Source organism: Quercus lobata, chromosome 7, assembly GCF_001633185.2.
Source record: "Quercus lobata isolate SW786 chromosome 7, ValleyOak3.0 Primary Assembly, whole genome shotgun sequence".
Taxonomy (NCBI): Eukaryota; Viridiplantae; Streptophyta; class Magnoliopsida; order Fagales; family Fagaceae; genus Quercus; species Quercus lobata.
This window is the reverse complement of record NC_044910.1, coordinates 8,746,425-8,761,002: the sequence shown is the minus strand read 5'-3', so window position 1 is coordinate 8,761,002 and position 14,578 is coordinate 8,746,425.

The window sequence follows — 14,578 nt, the reverse complement described above, 5'->3', positions numbered from 1 at the left end:
AACTCCATTTAAATGCATGAATGCATTTAAAATTAAACAAAATTTTTATTATAAAAATATAAATAATAAGTCAAAATTTTTTTTTTTAAAAGCATCTAACACATGCATTCATGCATACATATAGATACACTTAAAATTAAACACAATTTTTATCATAAAATATAGATAATTAGTCAAATTATTTTTTTAAAGTAAACGTAATTAGTTATGTGGGGCCCAGCAATTCGTGGACCAGGCCCATTTGCCCTTAGAAAGTCCGAGGGCCCAATCCGAGGAGAACTGTGGCCCAAGCTCCATGACGCCGAGCACGGACCAATTTTTGGGAGGCAGCCGAGGACAGTCTAGTCCTCGGCAGGCCCATAATCCGCCCAGAATAAAGGGATAAATTCGTAAGGAAATCCAAAATACCTTGGGGCGATTACCCTAAATACCCTTCTGGATAAGGCCCAATGCCTGGCAGAACCGTACTCTACAGCTTTATCAAGTCATCCCCAACAATTCCGGGATTAGACTGATGGGACCAATGTCAGTATTTGTAAAGACTGACCCTACACGTGGACGAAGGACATCGAACGCACACTAGTATAAAAGAAGAAGTAAGTGAATCTAGCAAGGGGGAAAAAAAAAGGAGACTTCATGAGGAAGATCGCCGGAACGATCCATGCACAGAACAGAGAAAGTCCTCCGTTGGACAGCCGGAAAGGACCACAAGGGTCCTCGGATCAAGTCCGAGGATCCCATTCTCAGAGGTGGCAGTATGGCGGGGCTTTAAACGTTTAGGCCCAGTCCATTTTCCACAGGGATCTTTCTGAAATCCAGACCGGACCATCCCCCCGTGACCAAGCCCAAGCTTTTCAAGCCTACTCTCTACAAATCGTATTGTGAGGGATCTCTCCCGCGTGAACCCGAAAATGTCACTGGGCCGCGCAGGAATCGTGTCCTTACAATTGGCGCCGTCTGTGGGAAGCATGCGCTCTTGGCGCAGGTGGCGGTGGAGTCAACTCTCTACTAAGCAAAAATCCACGGAGCTTCCTCCGTCTCCTTTGACGTGCAGCTGTTGTTCCGACATAAACTTCTGCTAGGGGCTACTCCTTGCAGGGCCCATGGCGTAGGCAGCCCTAAGGGCTCTTGGCCTCAAGCCGGCTCTCCCCGCCCTGATCTAGGGGCTTACATCCGAAAAACAAACCAAACACAAAAAAAAAAAAAAAATCTCGTAAGTTTTGGACAGAACCGAGGTCTTGCATGGTCCTCGGACTCAAACCTATGGGGAAACCAAGTACAAGAGATGAAAATCAAAAGTTTTGGACAGAACCAAGGCCTTGCAAGGTCCACGACTCAAGCCTGTGGGGAAACCAAACACAAAAAAATAAATCTCGTAAGTTTTGGACAGAACCAAGGTCTTGCATGGTCCTCGGACTCAAACCTATGGGGAAACCAAGTACAAGAGATGAAATCAAAAGTTTGGACAGAACCAAGGCCTTGCATGGTCCACGGACTCAAGCCTGTGGGGAAACCAAACACAAAAAAAAAAATAAATCTCGTAAGTTTTGGACAGAACCAAGGTCTTGCATGGTCCTCGGACTCAAACCTATGGGGAAACCAAGTACAAGAGATGAAAATCAAAGTTTTGGACAGAACCAAGGCCTTGCATGGTCCTCGGACTCAAGCCTATGGGGAAACCAAACACAAAAAAAAAAATCTCGTAAGTTTTGGACAGAACCAAGGTCTTGCATGGTCCTCGGACTCAAACCTATGGGGAAACCAAGTACAGAGATGAAAATCAAAAGTTTTGGACAGAACCAAGGCCTTGCATGGTCCACGGACTCAAGCCTGTGGGGAAACCAAACACAAAAAAATAAATCTCGTAAGTTTTGGACAGACCAAGGTCTTGCATGGTCCTCGGACTCAAACCTATGGGGAACAAGTACAGAGATTGAAAACAAAAGTTTTTGGACACAATCAAGGCCTGCATGGTCCACGGACTCAAGCCTGTGGGGAACAAACACAAAAAAAATAAATCTCGTAGTTGGACAGAAACAAGGTCTTGCATGGTCCTCGGACTCAACCTATGGGGAACCAAGTACAAGGATGAAAAAAAAGTTTTGACAGACCAAGGTCTTGCATGGTCCTCGGACTCAAACCTATGGGAAACCAAGTACAAGAGATGGAAAACAAAAGTTTTGGACAGAACCAAGGCCTTGCATGGTCCACGAACTCAAGCCTGTGGGAAACCAAACACAAAAAAAATAAATCTCGTAAGTTTTGGACAGAACCAAGGTCTTGCATGGTCCTCGGACTCAAACCTATGGGGAAACCAAGTACAAGAGATGAAAATCAAAAGTTTTGGACAGAACCAAGGTCTTGCATGGTCCTCGGACTCAACCTATGAAACAAGTACAAGAGATGAAAACAAAGTTTTGACAGAACCAAGGCCTTGCATGTCACGGACTCAAGCCTGTGGGGAAACCAAACACAAAAAAAAAATAAAATCTCGTAAGTTTTGGACAGAACCAAGGTCTTGCATGGTCCTCGGACTCAAACCTATGGGGAAAACCAAGTACAAGAGATGAAAACCAAAAGTTTTGGACAGAACCAAGGCCTTGCATGGTCCACGGACTCAAGCCTGTGGGGAAACCAAACACAAAAAAAAAATAAATCTCGTAAGTTTTGGACAGAACCAAGGTCTTGCATGGTCCTCGGACTCAAACCTATGGGGAAACCAAGTACAAGAGATGAAAATCAAAAGTTTTGGACAGAACCAAGGCCTTGCATGGTCCACGGACTCAAGCCTGTGGGGAAACCAAACACAAAAAAAAAATAAATCTCGTAAGTTTTGGACAGAACCAAGGTCTTGCATGGTCCTCGGACTCAAACCTATGGGGAAACCAAGTACAAGAGATGAAAATCAAAAGTTTTGGACAGAACCAAGGCCTTGCATGGTCCACGGACTCAAGCCTGTGGGGAAACCAAACACAAAAAAAAATAAATCTCGTAAGTTTTGGACAGAACCAAGGTCTTGCATGGTCCTCGGACTCAAACCTATGGGGAAACCAAGTACAAGAGATAAACATCACAAGTTTCGGACTCAAACCTATGGGGAAACCAAGTACAAGAGATAAACATCACAAGTTTCGGACTCAAACCTATGAGAAAACCAACTACTCGTAAGGAAAAACTACATTACGTAGAATTTGGATTCATCTGAGGAAAGCTCCCCACTCGCCATTGGGACAGTTCCCAAACTGCGGGGATTCGCAAGTCTGCTCTTAGATCTGCAGCACCAAGGGAATCGATGCGACGTAGGGCAATACGTCACCTGAGAAACAATTTGAGTTCTTTACCCTCCGTCAACTCCTTGGACGGTACTCTCATACTTATCACAGAATATTCAATTGTTATTTTTGCTAGTTTCCTGAGTTAAACCTGCTATGAGTTATCGCCGTAAGGTTTGGTAGTGTTGGTACATTAGAACTGATTGGATTATGTTTCAAAACTTCCTGCTCTAAGTATCATTGAAGAAACAGACACAGGGAGCACACCCTTCCACAAAATAATGTTGCAAAAAGAGTAGTATTCAAAATAAGTAGGCAAAATTTCCTTTCTTATTAAAACAAAGAAACAGTACAGCATACAACAAAAAGCTGAAATCAACTTGTGATAAAACTTGCTACATGATAGAAAGGAAAGTTACAAGGAAGCAAGAGAAGGCCGAGGAGGTAGCACAGACGAGACGTGGGCTACTGCTTCGAGGCCTTGTCCCTTCCCCCATGCTTTCGCATGCCCATAGCTCCGGCAGCAAAGGAGCCCAACTTGAGCCTCACGCCGCAGTGGGGAGGATGCAGGTAGCACAGAGGAGAGGTTGGCTACTGCCTCAAGACCTCGTTTCATCCTCAACGCTTTCACGTGCCCGAAACTCAGGCAGCAAAAGAACCTGACCTCAGGCTAACACCATCTACAAAGAAGATGCAGGGAGCAGAAAGTTGGGAAGCCCCCGCAGAAATTTGCCGGCTGCAAGGTAGACAGTGCTGATGGTGGAAATTCCTTCTTCGGACATACCAAAAATCTGGCATGACCAGAACCTGCTTCGGATTTTGACTAAAAACGTGGGAAACACCCTCACCCCTCTGTCATAAGGGAATATTTCTTTGAATCTATGCCTTCGTTGCCCGAATATCACTCTTCTGAGCTTGAGGAGAACGTGGCGCCTTTGCGGCGGAGAGAGTTTTTCTTCCCCGACCCTCGTCTCAAACATGACTTGCTGCGGGAGGAAGCTGAAGGAGGAGACTAAGGAGCTGGTGCCTAGGCAAAGAAACTTGCTCTCTTATTTATTTGAGGAGATAGGGTGGTGGCATTTAATTAGCGCAGCTTCCCGAGGAACGCTACAGACAAAACGTCTCCAGCTCGACTTCCAACAAACCTCTGCAACGACAAGACTAAAGGAGCCTCATCAAGGTGCACCTCGAACATCGGGACACCCAGAAGTACCGCGTGGCCAAAGATTATGGAAATATCTCATGATCCGTGGGCCTAGTAAATTCGCGGCCCATGCCCTTGCTACATGATGGCCCACGGACTACGGCCCACGCCGGGTAATAACTAATGCTGAGGACAACCTCCTGCCCGGCCGCGTACGGGATACCTAAGGAGAGGGAATAAAACAGAACCAAGGCCTTGCATGGTCCTCGGACTCAAGCCTATGGGGAAACCAAGTATAAAAATTATTATTATTACAAGTCATGGACTGAACCAAGGCCTTGCATGGTCCTCGGACTCAAGCCTATGGGGAAACCAAGTATAAAAATTATTATTATTACAAGTCATGGACTGAACCAAGGCCTTGCATGGTCCTCGGACTCAAGCCTATGGGGAAACCGAGTATAAAAATTATTATTATTACGAGTTTTGTATAGAATCAAGGCCTTGTATGGTCCTCGGACCCAAACACGGCATCAAGCCTCCAGTTCTCTCCTCGGCCAGCATGGGTAATCATTACTTTTCACTGGTCGGCCTTATTGGGCCAAACACTTATATTAGAGTTATGGCAACATCTTTTTATTATCAAGTATTTTGGTCTTAGTTGTCATCGGTTTAGATACTTTCTCATTAAGCCGAGCAGCATTTACCAATATACAAAAACATAAACAGAATATGCAAAATGAAATAATAAACACTTTTATTAATATAAGAGATTATTACAATGTACGAAAAAGGGCTCAAACAAGCCTATACAAAAGGAGAACTGCTGAAGCAACGATAACACTCGCAGTACAGAGAAGTAAACAGTCAGGCTTCTTCTAAACTCATCTTCAAGGTCTCTTCAGTCTCTGCCTCAACATTGCTCATATCATGACAAGAACCTTCTTCGGAAAAGGATGAAGAACAAGGAAGAAGAATTGAAGGAGAAGGAAGAAGAATTGAAGGAGAAGGAAATAGTAAGGAAGAAATCAATGAAGAAGATGGAGGAGATGAAGGAGGAAGATGGAGGACATGAGTAAAGAAGGAGGAGAAGAAGAGAGAAGGGATGAAAAGAAAGAAAATGAGCAAAAGAGGGAAAAGGGAAGGCACCAAGACGGAACTGGTGCTGGGAAGACTATAAGAGGAAAGCGGAGGAGGGCACCAAGGAGCAAAAGAGGGAGAAGCAGAAGCACTTAGCCCCTGCCTCAGCCCTGACTCCTAACACGTTGGTGCCATATTAGGTATGCTCATGAGGAGCCGGGTGGTGCTGGTCTTGGTTGTTCTCGACTCAGTCGTGCCGAGAGTTCGACACGACGAGTCCCTGCTTCGGATTTTGGCTGAAAGAGAGGCGAGACAGATCTTAAGTCTGCGCCACCCTTGCCCTGATCGAGCCATTTCAAACTTTATCAGAATATGGTGTCTAGAGGAGGGGCATGATTTCTTCATCATTTGGTGCGATCTCAGAAGAATAGAAGGGAGTTAGTACGAAAGTGATGGCCTCCTGCTTGCCTTCTTATAGGAAGAGCAGAACGGATGGCATTAAATGCATTCAACCTTCCCAAAGAATCTGAAGAAAAAAGAGGCGTCCGTTCCACTTCTCCACCTTATCAAATGAGCCGCTGGATATAAATGAGCCTCATTAAGGGGAATTCATTAAGGGCGCGTCTGGGACATCCAAGCGGCAGGAGCAGATTCCGAGCGGATTAAAAGGAATCCCTCAAAAACCACCTGACTTCCTGAGAAACAGCTCACATAAATGCGGGATCAAGCTAAATGGGCCATATTAAGGGCCCGGGTTTGCCAAAACCCTCCTTTCCAATCCGGAATTCGGATAGAAGAGTTTTGAGGGGCTATTGTGGGGCCCAGCAATTCGTGGACCAGGCCCATTTGCCCTTAGAAAGTCCGAGGGCCCAATCCGAGGAGAACTGTGGCCCAAGCTCCATGACGCCGAGCACGGACCAATTTTTGGGAGGCAGCCGAGGACAGTCTAGTCCTCGGCAGGCCCATAATCCGCCCAGAATAAAGGGATAAATTCGTAAGGAAATCCAAAATACCTTGGGGCGATTACCCTAAATACCCTTCTGGATAAGGCCCAATGCCTGGCAGAACCGTACTCTACAGCTTTATCAAGTCATCCCCAACAATTCCGGGATTAGACTGATGGGACCAATGTCAGTATTTGTAAAGACTGACCCTACACGTGGACGAAGGACATCGAACGCACACTAGTATAAAAGAAGAAGTAAGTGAATCTAGCAAGGGGGAAAAAAAAAGGAGACTTCATGAGGAAGATCGCCGGAACGATCCATGCACAGAACAGAGAAAGTCCTCCGTTGGACAGCCGGAAAGGACCACAAGGGTCCTCGGATCAAGTCCGAGGATCCCATTCTCAGAGGTGGCAGTATGGCGGGGCTTTAAACGTTTAGGCCCAGTCCATTTTCCACAGGGATCTTTCTGAAATCCAGACCGGACCATCCCCCCGTGACCAAGCCCAAGCTTTTCAAGCCCACTCTCTACAAATCGTATTGTGAGGGATCTCTCCCGCGTGAACCCGAAAATGTCACTAGGCCGCGCAGGAATCGTGTCCTTACAAGTTACATATTAAAATTCTTACCTAAATTTAATACTACTTATGATCATTTTTTGTCTAATTTTTAATAAGATAGAACATGTAGTGATTTTTATTTTATTTATTTTTTGAGAAACATGTGGTAATTTTTATTGAGTATATGTGATTTTTTTTTTATAGTTCATTAATATTAGATGTTTAGTATTTTGCACTCATTAACTCACTTGACACAAAGATTAAAAAACTTAAGTAGACACATGGCACAAGCTTAAGTAGAAAATTATGGTGTAATTCTCACATAAATTTAGACACATAGTACAAAATTGGATTATAATTTCAAGTTCTAATTCAATTTTCTCTAAGTTTTACCTATTAATATATATATATATAGATAACTTATAAATTTGAATTTTTTTTAGTTATATGATTATGTTTTTTTTATGGTTTATTATATTGAACTCCTCATTTTATACACTAAATTAACTAATTTGGCACAAAAATTTAAAATTTTAGATTAGATGGGACACGTGGTGCAAAATTAAACTCTAATTCAAATTTAATTTTGATACTAAATTAACTCAATTGGCACAAAATTCTAAAATTTAGTTTAGATGAGACATATAACACAAAATTAGATTCTAATTGAATTCCAATTTGAAATTTAATTGAATTTTCTCTCTGTTTTACCTATTATTATATATATAGACTAATATGTAACTTGTACTTACACACATGAATGATGAATTGTAGTAGTGCTATTGATGTTAGATTGGGTTATAAAACATATAGAATATTAGTTTGACCAGGACATTTAAAGGTACTAAAATAGTTTTTTTCTTGCAATTTTTATGATATTGGCAAGTCAAGTTTCTCATTACACTATCATTATGTATATCTAAATATATAAAATATCTAAATATATAGAAACAATATAAAAAATATGCTCATTAGTTTAGAGAAACAATAACAGTAAAAATCTAAATAATTTAATTTGTATGGAAAGTTAACAAAAGCGAAATTCAATTTTGAATCTAATTAAATTTTTTCTAAGTATTTGTTTATTTATATTGAACTCCTCATTTTTTACATTGAATTAACTCACTTGTCACAAAAAAAATGCATATACTTAGTATAGCAAATAAGATAAAATGTATAATAATATTTATTGTTTTATTAAAAAAAAAATCCTTTACTTGGTTTTTTTATTTTATTTTATAAATAAGTTAGAACATCAACCTATAGCATTTATTCTAGATGATTGTTCCTTATCATCAAGCTAAGACACATATTGGTTTTGATGAGATGACAACTAAATTGAGAGCATGAAAAATTTCTCCTACACTCAGTTTGTTGTGCAGTTCACTTGGCCCTTCCATTAATTTTGACATTGCAATTTCTGAATTTTTCCTCTTCTTGGACACTTTGTCGTAACTAATCTTTGATTTCTTATTTTCCATGCTTGAAGAAAATGGTTTTTGATGGAGGGATTTGGAAAAAAAAAACTTTTGGATAAATGTCTAATCTTACTCACTATATATAAAATTATGACTTTTGTTTGTGCCAAAATTGATGAAATGGCCGAGTGGATTGCACATCAAGCCGAGTGTAAGAGGAAGAAAGAGGTAATTTGAGTATAAGAAAAAAAAGATGTAGATTTTATTCTAATTTTTAACCATTTATCCCCATCTTGCACTGCATGAGAGTTAAAGGAGTGTTGTGGCAACGAATTAAGAATGCAAAGGCAAACTTACCAAAAATAAAGAGTAGATCTATGTTTGTGAGTTATATGAACATGGACTAGCTGATTCTAATAAGTTTTCTATTAATTTCTTTGTGTTAAATTTGAGGAAACCTTAACCCAATTCTTAGGAGATGAAAGTGGTTTGCTGTGTTTAAAAATACAAAGCTAGATGGCACAAGTTAACAAAGATAAGATGCAAACATTGCAAAAGATTATGGAAAGTATGGATGCTAGTTCACTTAAACTGACCCAAACACATTGCACTGGAAAAGAAAAATCTCAAAAGTCCTTTTTTTTTTTTACTTTTTTTATACAAGATAGAATTTCTACTCTAGCTTAATCTAAGTGTATATGTGTGTGAAGCTTCCTCTTAGAGACTTGAATCTCGACCCTTGCCCCCCACACCTCACAAGCATTTGTACTTGTGGAGTGACCACCGTACCAAGGGTGCGTAATGGTAATAGACTTCTTTACTATACTTACATTTTACGATATGTTTATGAGCCTCACCAAGTCTATCCCAGCCAGAAGAACGTTTAATAGAAACAAATGAATCATAAATTGGCTTACTTTACTTCACCCTTATTTCAAACTGAACTACTTTTGGCTACAAACCAAAACTAAACATAAGAACGTTTAATAGAAACAAATGCATTGTAAATTGGTTTACTTTGCTTCACCCTCATTTCAAATTCAACCACTTTTGACTATGAACCAAAAATAAACATAACTTCATCAATTCTATCTATGAATCAAGTCGAAAGACTTCGTTTTTTGGTTCCCCGAAGCCCTAAATGGATTGGATTGTTTCTGCCAACAAAATGAACGCGGAGCCCGTTCCAAATGCTTCTTTGATCTGGAAGTTCTTGCGAAGAGAATAAGATGCTGCTCCCCTCCCTCTGTCTTTTCTCGCTTTGCTAATCTTCCCCTCTAATGCGAGCCAGGCGGGGGAGGAAGAAACCTAAGAAAAGAGCGTCTTCTCTTAGGTCCTTTTTTCTTTTTTGTTTGTAGCCAAAAGTGGTTGAGTTTGAAATGAGGGTGAAGCAAAGTAAGCCAATTTACGATGCATTTGTTTCTATTAAACATTCTTATGACTGGGACAGACTTAGCGAGGCTCGTAAACATATTGTAGAATGTAAGTATAGTAAAGAAGCTTATTAAAAAAAACGACTTTTGAGATTTTTTTTTTCATGTGCAATGTGTTTGGGTCAATTTAAGTGAACTAGCATCCATAGTATCCATAATCTTTTGCCATGTTTGCATCTTATCTTTGTTAATCTATGCCATCTAGCTTTGTATTTTTAAACACGCCAAGCCACTGGCATCTCCTAAGAATTGGGTACAAGCTTCCTCAAATTTAAAATAAAGAAACCAATAGAAAACTTATTAAAATTAGTTAATCATGTTCATATAACTCACAAACATAGATCTACTCTCTATTTTTGGTGAGTTTGCCTTTGCATTCTTAATTTGCTATCACAGCTCTCCTTTAACTCTCACGCAGTGCAAGATGGGGATAAATGGTTAAAAATTAGAATAAAATCTAATCTTTCTTTCCTTATACTCAAATTACCTCTGTCTTCCTCCTACACTTGGCTTGATGTGTAGTCCACTTGGCCATTCTGTCAATTTTGGCATAAACAAAAGTCAATTTTTATAGATTAGACATTTATCCAAAAGTTTTTTCCCAAATCCCTACCTCAAAAACCATTTTCTTCAAGAATGAAAAAGAAGAAATCAAAAATTAGTTACAACAAAGTGTCCAAGAAGAGGACAAATTTAGAAATTGTGATGTCAAAATTAACGAAATGGCTGAGTGGACTACACATCAAACCAATCATAGGAGAATTTTCATGCTTTCAATTTAGTTGTCATCTCACCAAAACCAATACGTGTCTTGGCTTGATGATAAAGAGTAATCATTTATAATAAACGCTATATGTTGATATTCTAACCTATTTATAAAAAACAAAGTATAGGCTTTTTTTTAATAAGTAATAAACATTATTATACATTTTATCTTATTTGCTATACTAAGTATAGGCATTTTTTTTTTTTTATAAATAATAAATATTATTATTATTAATATCTTATTTGCTATATTAAATATAGGTTTTTTATAGGGTAAAATATCATTTTCGTCTCTAAACTATCACAAAAGTTCATTTTTCATCTCTAAACTTTTCTAAACGTACTGATTTTCGTCCTTATGTCTGTTTCAGTTAACTTATGTCTTATATGGCCTGATGGAGTGTTGATGTGGTATCTAACCTGGATTAAAATTATTTTGTTTTAAAAAATACAAATATGTGGCAAATAAGTATAGGGCATGTGGGAACCATTTTTTTAAAAACCCAAAATTACCCCTTACTCCCTCAGTTGACCCTCACTCCCTCCTCTTGTGAATCACTGATTCTTCATTCATGAAACCCTAACGCCCAAGCCCCACTATAATCGATGACCAAAATCAACTAGTCCAAACCCACCAAAGACCCCAACCGGTCAGCCTCCCTTCACCGACATTAAGGAGATGAAATAGGGTTCAGAACTCTGCAGTGAAGTTGCTGTTAAAATCGAAGCTCATACTAACTTATAAGGTAAATTGTTGGTTTTGCTTTATAGCTTTATTGGAATGTACATATACGTTTCTATAGCTTGATGGGTATGGGTCAAAGTATATTGATTTAAACGTTTTCAAGACAAAGTCTATTTTCAGGTTTTCAGTGTAATGAAAATACACAAGAGTCCACTTTAAACCTAAGTTTTTTATATTTGAAATGTTGCTCCAGTGGAAAAGTGACAAAGCAACTTGCAAGGCCAATGAAAAAGTGTGTCATATATATAGAGCTTTTTAGTTTTGTCACTATAACAAATTGGTTTACATAAAGGTGTGCTATGCTACTGAAAGGGACAAGGGTTTATGTTTAAAAATTGGCGTAATTTGATTTAGTGGTCCCTAGTGTTTAGTGTTGAAGACTCCATCAGACATTGAGGGACCACATGCTATATTTAAGTGACTTTAATAATTTTGTTTGGCTTGTTGTATAGTATTTGCACATGGTAACCACTATGTAACTTAGTCCACTGATTTTTTAATGATATCACAAGGAATTATTGGCTCAGAATCACCGAAACAAATTTACTTGAATTCATCAAAAGATTGTTAGCAATATTAATGTAGATGTTACACTTGAAGTTTGGGTTTAAAAAAAAAAACCCGAAATGGGTCCTGGTTGGATACGAGTTTTATTAAAACCCGGCCTAAACCCGGATCTGACCCAATTATATCCTAAATTACTAAAATACCCCATATATATATATAGTTATAAACCCTAAAAGTTCAGCTCACACCTCACTCACACTCATAGCTGCCTCTTATCTCAAACTCAATTTTCACCAATGTTATGAATACCGTTTCGGACCCCGTTTCGGTTTGTCTAGTGGAATAGAATATTTCGGTACAGGTTTATTTCGGTGTACCGTTCCAAGGTGTTTCAGGGTTCCTAAAAATTTATATATCTATATATATATATATATATTTATATATTCTTATACAACATAAAATTATCAATTCAAAGAAAAGACACCATTTAATTGTATAAAACTATAAATTAAACACAAATCTACAAATCACAAAGTGTCAAACAACATTTTAAAAAAAAAATTACCCAAAATCAAAATCATTACACAAATCACAGATACCACAAATTAAAATTCAAAATCAAATGTATACTATTTCCTTCAAAAAGATAGATATATATATATATATATATCATATTATTTTCTTAGTAGAGACAACAAGACCATTTCTTTTGATGGTTTCTAAAAACGAATACAAATGTTTCCAGTGTTCATCAATAGAGCTGGAATAAACAAGAACATCATCAATATAAACAATGGTGAAATGGCTAAAAGAATTGAAAATATCATTCATAATGTTTTGGAATTCACTTGGGGCATTCTTAAGACCAAAAGGCATCACATTCCACTCATAATGACGGTCTGTCTCCTATCTTTGCTCATAAGGTAAAACAAGAGTTAATTGGTAAAAATGATTCCATTGATTATGATAATTTAACTTATGGTGATATTTTAAGCACTATTAAAAAACTTGGTATTAACATGTGTAATGATGAAAAATTGTTAAAACAACCTAGGATAGTATGGATAGGTTGTGGAGATCCAACTCTTCTGTTAGCTCCAGGATTGGTTGTCCTCCTGATATTATAAATGAAGAAGATCACAATGTTGAAGATAATGAATTATATCCTGATTTCTAGAAATGGAACATCCCTAAAGTTGATACTAAAACTGTTTATAAAACTAGTTTTGTTGAGAGTACTTTTCATTCTGCTTATAAAGCTAGAACTGTTGAACAAATATTCTCTATTTCAAAAACTCATGAAAAATGTTACTTGTTTTCTAAAAGAAATATTAGTGAATTTATTGCTACTAAAAAATTCAGTTATTTGCATATTGGAATGGTTCAAGTTGCTATTAAACCACTCACCAGAAAGGGTATTAATGCTTCTATTCTCACGTGTTTACGAGATGCTAGATTTAAGAACTTTAAAGGTAGCATTCTTGGTATGATTACTGCTTCTTTGCATGAGGGTCCTGTTTATTTTAACTGTTATCTTGACCTTACTCTTACTTTGGATGATCCTGATATTGTTAAAGCTCTAACTTTGAATATTGCTTCATCTGGTTATCACATGGAAGAAGGTAGAAAACCTTTTGCTTTGATTTACCATATTTATTACAGACTTTTGGGTACTCAATTGAACCCTGGTGCTAAGGTTAATAGAGAACCTTCTGGTAAAACCATGTTAATTCAATGTTCAACTCTTGATGCTAAAGTTCAAGTTGAAGGCGGAAGCACAGTGCACAATAATATATATGTTGAAAGTAAATTGAAAGCAAAGTAGAACCAGCCAAGAAGGCAATATTGTAGTTATAATCAAAGTAATTTAAAAAGCAGTAGTAAGGCGGTAGAACCAGCTAAGCAGTATATATGAAAGCAATAAAAATTTAGAACCGTTCAAGATGGCGGTAGCAACAAGTAGTATAATAAACTGAAACTGAAAATAGTTGTTATTAAAAATAGAACAAACACTTACAGTAGTAGTAGTTACAAGATCTCAACAGAACAAGTTAACAGTTACAAAACTTTTACTAATTCTAGTTACAAGATTGTAAGGTAGTAGTAGGAAGTAGTAAGGTGGAAACAAGGAACTCTCTCTAGAGAAGGGCTTCTAAAAGGAAGAAGTTCTAAAGAAAGAATTCTGACTTAAACTTAAGGGACAACCCCCCTTAAATAGGCAAAAATTCTGAGTGAACAGTACCATGAACAGTAAAAGTGAATAGTAAACAGTATAATGAACAGTAAAAGTTTGCCGAAAGTGATCTTGATGTGACCAAAAGCCTTGAAAACATGGAAAATCTTCTTTTCAGAACATCATTATCAGAGGTGGAAAACAATAGTGGAATTTCACTAGTAAGTAAACATTGTAGCATTTTTGGCCGTTGTACAGGCCAGACAAATAAGGGAATCAAGCATCATTCAGTTTTTTGCTAAATCATCAGTATCTTCTTCATCATGACCGTTAATAAATTGCTTCCTCCAAAATGGTTTACAAAAGTTAAAATTGTTGTTTACTGTTATTGCTATAATTGATTCCGGTGCTGATATGAACTGTATCTAAGAAGAATTAATTTCTTCAAAATATTTTGAAAAATCAACTGAAAGATTGGTTTCTACTAATGGTAGTCAAATGAAGATTAAATATGAATTGAATAATGCTCATGTTTGT